This window comes from Monodelphis domestica, chromosome 2, assembly GCF_027887165.1.
Source record: "Monodelphis domestica isolate mMonDom1 chromosome 2, mMonDom1.pri, whole genome shotgun sequence".
Classification (NCBI taxonomy): domain Eukaryota; kingdom Metazoa; phylum Chordata; class Mammalia; order Didelphimorphia; family Didelphidae; genus Monodelphis; species Monodelphis domestica.
In genome coordinates this window covers 65,330,935-65,340,298 of record NC_077228.1, presented here as the reverse complement: position 1 = coordinate 65,340,298, position 9,364 = coordinate 65,330,935, and positions in this window count along the sequence as shown.

Sequence of the window (9,364 nt, the reverse complement as noted above, 5' to 3'; positions counted from 1 at the left end):
AGTTTTGTTTGTAAGAACACATTGTCCTAGTTTTGAGTTTGGGGAACATACTCACCTACCATTATTGTCTAAGATGAATAACATTATTAACTCTAAGGAATCACATTTTTCATTACAATCACCTTAGCTTTTATCAAGTATTATTTGCAGAGGATGTAACTGAGAGCTGGAATGTGAGAAACTAAAATGAAGGAACAATATATAAACTCCACCTCCCACCCCTATGAAACAAACAGAGTCTCTTCTGGACCATATATTTGGTGAATTGGGACAGAGCACTGAATAAAACTTATTCTACATTTGTTGCATTTTTTCCCAATATGAGTTTTGGGGGTGTTTTTTTTTTTTTGATGATGAATAAGATACTTGTCTACACAACAGCTTCAAGCACAGGCATATCAATTCAGATTTTAAAATATTAATACTAAGTACCTACCATAAATTAATAACTAGACTTGATATTTGGAGATAAGAAAAAGGAAATAGTCTTCATCCTGCTAGAGGGTTATATGTACAGTACAAAGATAATTGAACACGAAGTAATTTGAAGAGTACCTTAATTGAAGAGACTTGGAAGGACTTGGAGGAGGAAGTAGCTTGTTTGTTAAACATGACTTTATTTGACAAATTACTAGTTTTTAAAGAAATGAATCTATAAAAACACTGTAACTGATTTATATTTATTAAAACCTTCTATAGCTTAAATATAGATCCTTTTGGAAACAACTTATCTGAGAACCTGGATTATAACAGAACACAATAGTAGGCCCATTGGGGATAGCTATCAGCTAAAGATTTGATGATCTATTTGCCTGCTATGTAGTTTGTCTTCTACCATGAAAGGCAAGCTTTCTAAAATTAAAGGTGTGTTGGACTTGGAGGCAGGAGGATCTAGATTCAATTTCTCAACGTTTTCCTCACTAGCCTTGGTAATATCATCTGATCTCCCTTAGTTTTCATTTTCGTGGCTGTAAAACAGGCATGATACTTCCAGTATCTGCCTTATCGGGTGGAGTCAAGGAAAAGTGTTTTGTAAATATTAAAGAACTATAGAAATGGGTTATTTCTCCAAATCTATAGCCTTGATTTACATTTCTTTTTTAAAAAGCAACATTCTTGACTATATTAACCCAAACTCATATAACAGCAGTTTTACCAAGTTAGGACTTTTGAAAGAATCAGTTTGAGAATTATGTTCACTCTCGTGAATACTAGTTAAAGGTATTGCCATTCATTGCCCTTTATCTAGGGACCAAATTAATGAACTCTTGCATTATTCAATATCAGGAAAAGTTTTCAATAAAACTACTGTATTGTCAGAAAAGGAAAACCAAAACCCAAATTTCACTTTTTGTCTTATCTGCTAGAAAACTTAAGAGGCAAATCCAGTAATTAGCACAACTGAAGTATTTGATGACCTTTATAATCTTTTCTTTTGGACAGTCTACTGTTTTATTTCTAGATATTTTTATCTTGTGTTAATTGGAAAACTATTATATGTCCTCTTGAAAGTAAGTTGGAATTATATTTTAAATAGCAAACTATTACAATTTAATCAAACATGAATTTATTCAGTACCTACTATGAGTCAGGCACTCCTAGGCTTTGCAGATAGAGACAAAAAATGAAATTCCTTAAGGAACTAATATTCCATAGATTTGTCAAAAAGGATTTTTGTTAGCAAATATGTTTCAAATCTAGATAAAACTGGATACATGGAAATTCACGTGTTAAAAAGGTAAATGGTGATATTGAAGAAGGATTTTCTCTGTTTTACCAGACTATTTAATGCCTATTTCCTTAAAATAGTCAGTTGGATTAAGATTATAGAGTAGGATTCAAATTATAAAATTTTTATCCAAATATCAGTAATAATCTATTGTGTGAAATGATACATATTTTCTAAATAAAATAAATAATCCAGCTAACCTTTTCTTTTTCTAAACTCTTACCTCAAACACTAAATAGCAAGGGCAGAGCTTTGATTTAACCAAAAACTTACTCTTAGTTATTGAGACTTTTACCTAGTATGAATACTAGAAATATGTAAGCTTTCAAAACTTATTTTCCATAAGAATATCTTTATAGTCAGAAATTAAGGATGTAGAAAATACAAGATTCCATAATATCTGCTGATTACCTAAAATTTTTTAAAAAGCTATAGTACAGCATAATAGAGCAAGAAAAGGGCTTGGTAGTGTTCTCTTCCAAAAAGGCATCTCCTATGCATATGTTAAAATTCATCTAGAAATTTCTAATAGAAAATTTCTTGATAAGATTCAATCAGTAAGAACTTTCACCAATCCCAAGAATCAGTATTAAGAATCACACAGTAGATACCAAAGATACATAAGTAGTCTATCTTCTATGACACCCTTAAAATCCAAGTGGAAGGAAGATTTACTGTAGGTGGAGAGGTTCTCCATATGGTCCTTTTTGAAAGACATGCTGGTTTCATCAAGCCCCAGAATATTAAAGAGCTACTTTAGTGGAATGTATGGTCACTCAAAAACTTTGACATATTTAACTATACAGAAAAAGTGAATGAATGCAACAAGCATATTGCACGGATTGTGACTAGGTGGCTAGCCCATTAATAAATGTATAGGTATCAGAACAGCAATTATAGAAAAGCCTGTATCAAGGCTAAGCTTAAAGGCACCCTTTTTTGTAATGTTTTGTCATTTGTCCCTATCACTCTCCAAAAATGAACTCCTGAATTCCTTGACTGTAACTGTGAGACTTTTTGCATATATATTACCTATACCTATATATTATATATACCTATATATTATATATAGTCTTAGCTCTATTAGATTATAATCAAGCATCCTTTGATTTCAGGTACTACCAAAGTTGGAACAAATAACTAATATATTGGATGATAAGGTAAGGATCCAAAAAGACATTGATGTGCTACAATTATGTTGTATACAGAATCTCTTCTGCAGTGGCAATAGTGGCATTGTACTCTCCTCTGGTTAAACCACATCTGGGAGAATGGGTTAATTTCTGGGTCTCATGTGTCAGAAAGGACATTAACAAACTAGAATGTCCTCCAAACAAAACCGTGAAAACTGTGGCATTCAAGGATCATTGAGATGTTTAGCTTGGAGAAGACTCTGGTGAGAAAAGGGTGATAGAAGGGAAACCTTTGTTGTTTGCAAGCATAAGAAAGATCCCTTTGTTTCACTCCAAAAAGTAGAAGTTGGGCCAGCAGTTAAAATTTCAAGACCTTCTTGAAGTAGATGTAAGGAAAAACTTTATTTCAGAGATGCCCAAAAAAGGAAGAGTGTCTTTAGAAGATATAGAGACTCAAAGCCAATAAAAGTTTTCAGGCAGTATCAGATCAGTGGTGTCAAACTCAAATAGCTAATCCATATATAAGAATCCCTGCAGGCCACATATTTACTTAATTTTAAAATATGATACTTATGTTTTATTGTATTTTTGTTTTGTCAAATATTGCCCAATTTTATTTTAATCTGGTTCAACCTACATGAGAGGACTGTGTTTAAAATCTCTGGTTTGGATTGACTACTTGGAGATATTCAGAAGAGAATCCTGGTTGATAGAATGAATGATTTTTGAAGTCCCTTCTAAATCTGAGATTTTCTGAGTCTGAAATATAACATATGCAAACACAGTGGAAAGAAGGAAGTGTTAACAATTAATGAATTATGATAGGGAGTTCATCATTTTTCTGCAGCTTTTTCTTTAGAGGGGTACAATCCTAAGACAGCATCTTAGGTTCTTTGAATTGAATAGAAGGAAATCCTATATTGGCAGAGAGGTCAGGCTAGATGATCATATAAATCTGGTAAGGGTCTTAGAAATTCATAATATGACCTTAATATAGGAAATGAATGTGTTCCCTGAGGTAGGAATAGTGATATAAATTAAATCCAAACATTATATTGCCTTAAGTGTAATTACTTTATCCAGAAAAGATTATTCTGATTGAAGGCCTCAAGAAAGGGGAAGGGAAAAATGTTTTTGTAATATAAGTGTATTATTAAAACAGACAAATACCTTAAGTGCTTTAAGATTTTTAATTACTTTCTCTTCAATTGTGTTTCATAGGTGAAGGTGATCTGTTTATAAACTTGTCATTAATAAGCTAGTAACTTTAAACAAATGTTGCCCTAGGCTGCCATACCTTATCAAGAGTTTAATCAGGCCCCATAATTTTTTCCAAATGAGGAATTTGGTAACCTGCTTGCCCAAGGTCACATAGGTAGTAAGTAGTGAGCTATATAAGGATAAAGATAAGATCTCCAATGGGGAAGGATGGAGAAAGGCAGAGCCAAGGTAGAACATTAAGTGGAATGTTTATAGTTAAGGAATAGGGGAAGCCTCAGGGAAACACAATGGATGAATGAAAAAATATTGAGCAATTACCATGTGTCAGGCACTGTGTTGAGCATTGGGACCAGAAATACAAAAATTAAAACATTCAGTTCCCAAACACGTTTATATTCTAAGAGAGAGAAAAAATAGTGCATGTGACAAAAGGTGGACAGGGAAAGGTCATTTGTTCAGAAGTTTCAGGGGTGGTGAGTGAAATGATAGAGTAATTGATTAACAATCCTTTCCAGGAATGGCAGGGTTGGTGTGATCCATTCCTAGGACTAGAGGTAGAAAAGGATGTGGGATATTGGGTTGATGTGATAGGCTATAGCATACTTAGATTTTAGCAAAATATTTCTCATACTCTTATGGAAAAGGTGACGAAATGTGGACTAGATAGTGAAATTAAATGGACCTGGAATTGATCAGATGTTTGGTCTGCATGTAATATCAGGAAAGAGGTTTCCAACAGATTGTCCGACTTGGCTCTCTACTCCAATAGTTTTATCACTGATTCGGATAAAAGTATATATGACATGCTTATAAGATGTAAAAATGATAGAGATAAGAGGAATAGTAAGCACCCTAGATATTTAGGATTTTGGCTATATAAAACCTTATGCTTTTTTTCAGAATAATGACTTCATAATTGTAAGACACAGAAGGCAGGTTGGGAAAAAATGAAGTACTGGTAGATTGCAAAGTCAATAAAAATCAAATGTGGTATGGTACCCAAGAGAACCAACATAACCTTGGGTTGTATTGAGGCATAACTTCCAGAAATGAGGTGTGATAGACTTGTTATTTTTTTTTCCTGGTCAGACCATATCTAGAAAACTAAATTCAGTTTGAATATCACATTTTAGAAAGGAAAAGGAAAATAAGCCTGAAAATATCTATACTAAAATGTTGAACTGAGCCCATGCCATATGAAGATTGTGTGAAGTAATTGGGGACCTATAACTTGGAGAAAGAAGAGTTGGTGGCACTTGTGATATTGGGAATGGTATACTAGTTGTCTTAAAGAACTTGGAAGGCTTTTTAGATGGAACAAAGGATTAGACTTATGCTTTTGACCCCAAAAGGCAGAACTAAGAGCCAGAAGATAAAGTTGCAGAGACAAATTTTCAGCTTGAGGTAAGGGGAAACTTCCTACAATTGAAGCTCTCCCAAAGTTAGATGGGTTGCTTTGGGAAGTAGCAAGACTTTAGGCAAAAGCTAGATGACCCCATGCCTTTTGTAATAGGGATTCTTTTGGGGGATCTGGATTGGATTAGATATTCACCAAGCTCCCAATTCTGAAATTCTTTTGAGAGAAAAAAAAAAGAGTGAGAGGAGATAGAAAAGGGACTGGTCAAAGAACTCAGTAGGAAAAAAAAACAACAAACAAACAAGTATTGTTCTCTCATGGATTTTGGGATTAGTCAATTATGTCAAATGCTACAGAGAAGACAGGGATGAGAACTGAGAAAAAGACTATGGGATTTAGTGATTAAGACACTAATGGCCTTTGAGGAATTAGGGTCAAGAGTATAAGCAGAAACCAGGCTACCTAGAATTACAGAGTAAATGGGGCCTAAGCAACTAAAGTTGGTGGTGGAACACATTTTTGTTAGTACAGACATAGTTGCTTAAAAAAGAAAGATATTTGTTTTATAGGAAGCCAGATTAAGTTTTTAGGAAGAGGAAAATCTAATTGAGACAAAGAAATTGAAGTTGCTCCAGAGACCAGAGCAAGTTCCTGCAGAAAAAGATTGAGGAGTAGGAAGAACTAAACTTGGAAATGAGAAGGAATATTTCTGTGAAACACAAAGGGAGATACAAGCTGTGAAATATAGAAAATAGTTGAGGATTAACTGAAAAAGCTTGTGCCCAATGTGTAGATCTTGATTGGTAAGTAATGAGATGATTTGAGAATGAGGGAGGTAGGAATAGGAATAAGAGTACTGAACTGGGCATGAGCCTGAAAGACCAAATTTCATTTCTTTCTCTGATAGTTCCTAGTAAGATTATGGCATATCTTCCCATAAATCAGGTTGTCTAGGTGTTACTGGTTGCTCTTAGTACCAGATCTACCCATCATTTTCTTGTCTACTCTTTTATATATGCATAAGTAATAATATTAAAGCTAACGCATATCTATACAAACTACCATACATCTTTCTATTGCCATTATGCCAGTTCTGCCATTTTAAGATAATAGAGTTTCTTGTTATATGAAAATACAAAAAAAACCACCCAAACTTTTTTTCAAAAATCCTGAATGTATCTTATCAAGTAAGGCATGAAAAAGACATCCTATTGAGACAAAGTCCACAAGTCAGACATGTATGGATAAACCTAGTGAGGTTCTCTAGATGTTCATCTTAGATAACATTGTGCTAACTCAACTAAGTTCTTGAGCTCAGTAGTTTCCTAAATAAGGTTTATAATAATAACTGACATATAGCACTTTAAGGTTTTCAGAGTGCTTTAAGTAGCTTCTCATTTGATCCTCAACCCTATTTAATATGCTATTATCTCATTTTACAGATGAAAAAATTAAGATTCGGTTCAGAGGTTAAGTGATTTGCCTAAGGTCATATAACTACTAAATGTCTGAGCCAGGATTTGACTCAGGCCTTTTTAACTATAACTTCATTGTATATAGGCATTCTATCTTGCATAGTTCCTCCCAATCTTTAGAAAAAGCACAAGTGAATAAAATTGTGCAATGACCTAAATACAATATGCAATTGGATAGGCAGCAAGTTGAATTGATCCACAGTATATAGGTGTTATAGATAGACATAGACTTGGACCCAAAATTTTAGAGTTTTGGATAAATGATAAAAGATGGGAGAAGGAGAGAGAGGACTTTCTTCCTTTTCCCCAGGGCTTATAAAATGGGCAATACATTTTGTTCCCCTGTTAAAATTTTTTTTATCTTTTGTTTTCATATTATCTTTATTTCATAACATATTCCTCTCTTCCCCTTCCCTATCCTGTGAAATATCCCTTTTTACAAAGGAAAAGGAAGGGAAAGCAGTTGAGCAAAACTAAGCACACCAAGCTAGTCTGATAGTAAATTCAGTGTACTACATCCATGGTGTCCTACCACAGCAAAGAAGGAAATGAGAGAGATGTCCTCTTCTCTTTGGAGTCATTCTTGGTGATTATAATGACATAGCATTTTTTTTTCATTTTGCTTATCACTCTTTCTCTTTACTTTTTTTGGGGAGCCATCACATATTTTCATTGGTCTCCTCATTTCATCCAGCATTTAGTTAATCAACATGCATTTTAAAAAACTGTTTACTATGTGCCAGGTACTAGCATAAGCATTTACTAAATGCTTGGAATACAAATACAAGTATCAGTACAGGTAAATTTTCCCTTAGTTTTCTAAATTCTTTCCTATTCCTCCTATTTATGGCTTTGTCATGTTCAATTACACTCATAAACCACCAATTTATTTAGCTATTCCCCAATCAATAGGTATCTGTTTTATTTCTAGTTTTGTGCTACCATAAAAGGGTCATTATAAATATACTGTATTTGGTATATTTGAGTCTTTTCTGTCTTTGATATCTTTGGTGTATTTGACTAGTAGCTAGATCTATGGATATGGAACTTTTCATCACTTGCTTAGTATAATCTCAAATTACTTTCCAGAATAGTTGGACTAATTTACAACTAAAACAGTGTAAAAGTGTGCCTGCCTTTCTTCAACTCCCCCAGCAGTAACTATTTTCATCTTTTTTTATCTTTGCCAAAATTCTAGATGAGAAGTGAAACATCAGAGTTATTGAACCTGTTTTGTTTTTGTTTTGGATTTAACCTACCTCCCTTTTCTGCAAACTCCTCTCTGCCCATCCACTGCTTGCCTATTACTTTAATATTCTTACTACTGTCATTTAAGGATCATTCTGGATTCTGTTTATCTCTGCAATCTTACTTATCTCATATCATCTTTACTTCTAAAGTTTGTATTATACCCATGCCATCTTAGGTATTTGAGCATTTATGCAAACTAGCATCTCTGCCTAGAATGTATTCCCTCTTCATCTCAGCTCTGCTTTGCAGAATTTATTCCTTCTTTTAAAGCTCAATTCAGTTATTCTTCTTCATGTGTATACAATATTCTGTAATTTCTTCCTGGGTGTTCTCCTGATTTTTGTTGTTCAGATATTTCCAGTCATGTCCAATTCTTCTTGACCCCATTTGGGATTTTCTTGGCAAAGATACTAGAGTGGTTCTCCAGCTCATTTCTCCAAGGAAGAAACTGAGGCAAATAGGGTTCAGTGACTTGTCCAGGATCTCACAACTAGCAAATATATGATGAGGCCAAATTTGAATTCAGGAATATGTCTTCCTGACATCATTATATAAACTTTACTATCTAGCTGCTCAGTTTCCCCTAAATCTTCCTCCTTAGATTGTCCTGCAATACTTTGGCCTTCTTTATTCCATTTTCTCCCTGCTATGCCTTACACATGTCTTTAATTATAACTTGTCCCTATTTCCCCCCATACTCCATAAACTGTTTGAGGGCAGGGATTGTCATTTGGCTATACTCAGTCTCTAAGTATCTTAGGCCCCATGGGACTTGGGTTTTTTGTTATTGAATTGAATTCAGGTGATGAGGGGGTAGGAGGAAAAATAATCAGATTGGGGGGGAGAGAATTTGAAGCATTTGTCAATGAAGTAAGAAAAGAAATGATGCAGAACAACTTGCACAAGCTGATCTGGGAGGCAAAAGAGCCCTGTCTAGGGTACCATCTAACTCAAAAAATGTGTTCAGGAAACTGTCAGAATATTTTTGACATTACCTTGCTAATGCTGCCTGAAATTCCACCAATAATTGGTTCATTTGGATTAACAAGCATAGTCTTTAAAAAATTTTAAAACCTCTGGGAAGCTTAAGAGGCTATTATACAGTGAGAATAAATTCAGAGTGAGGCCTTCTGGCAACTCTGGGAGGGGAGAGTAAGAATTGTCTGTGGGTGCTTTTGTAAGTAGGTAATTGCCTGAG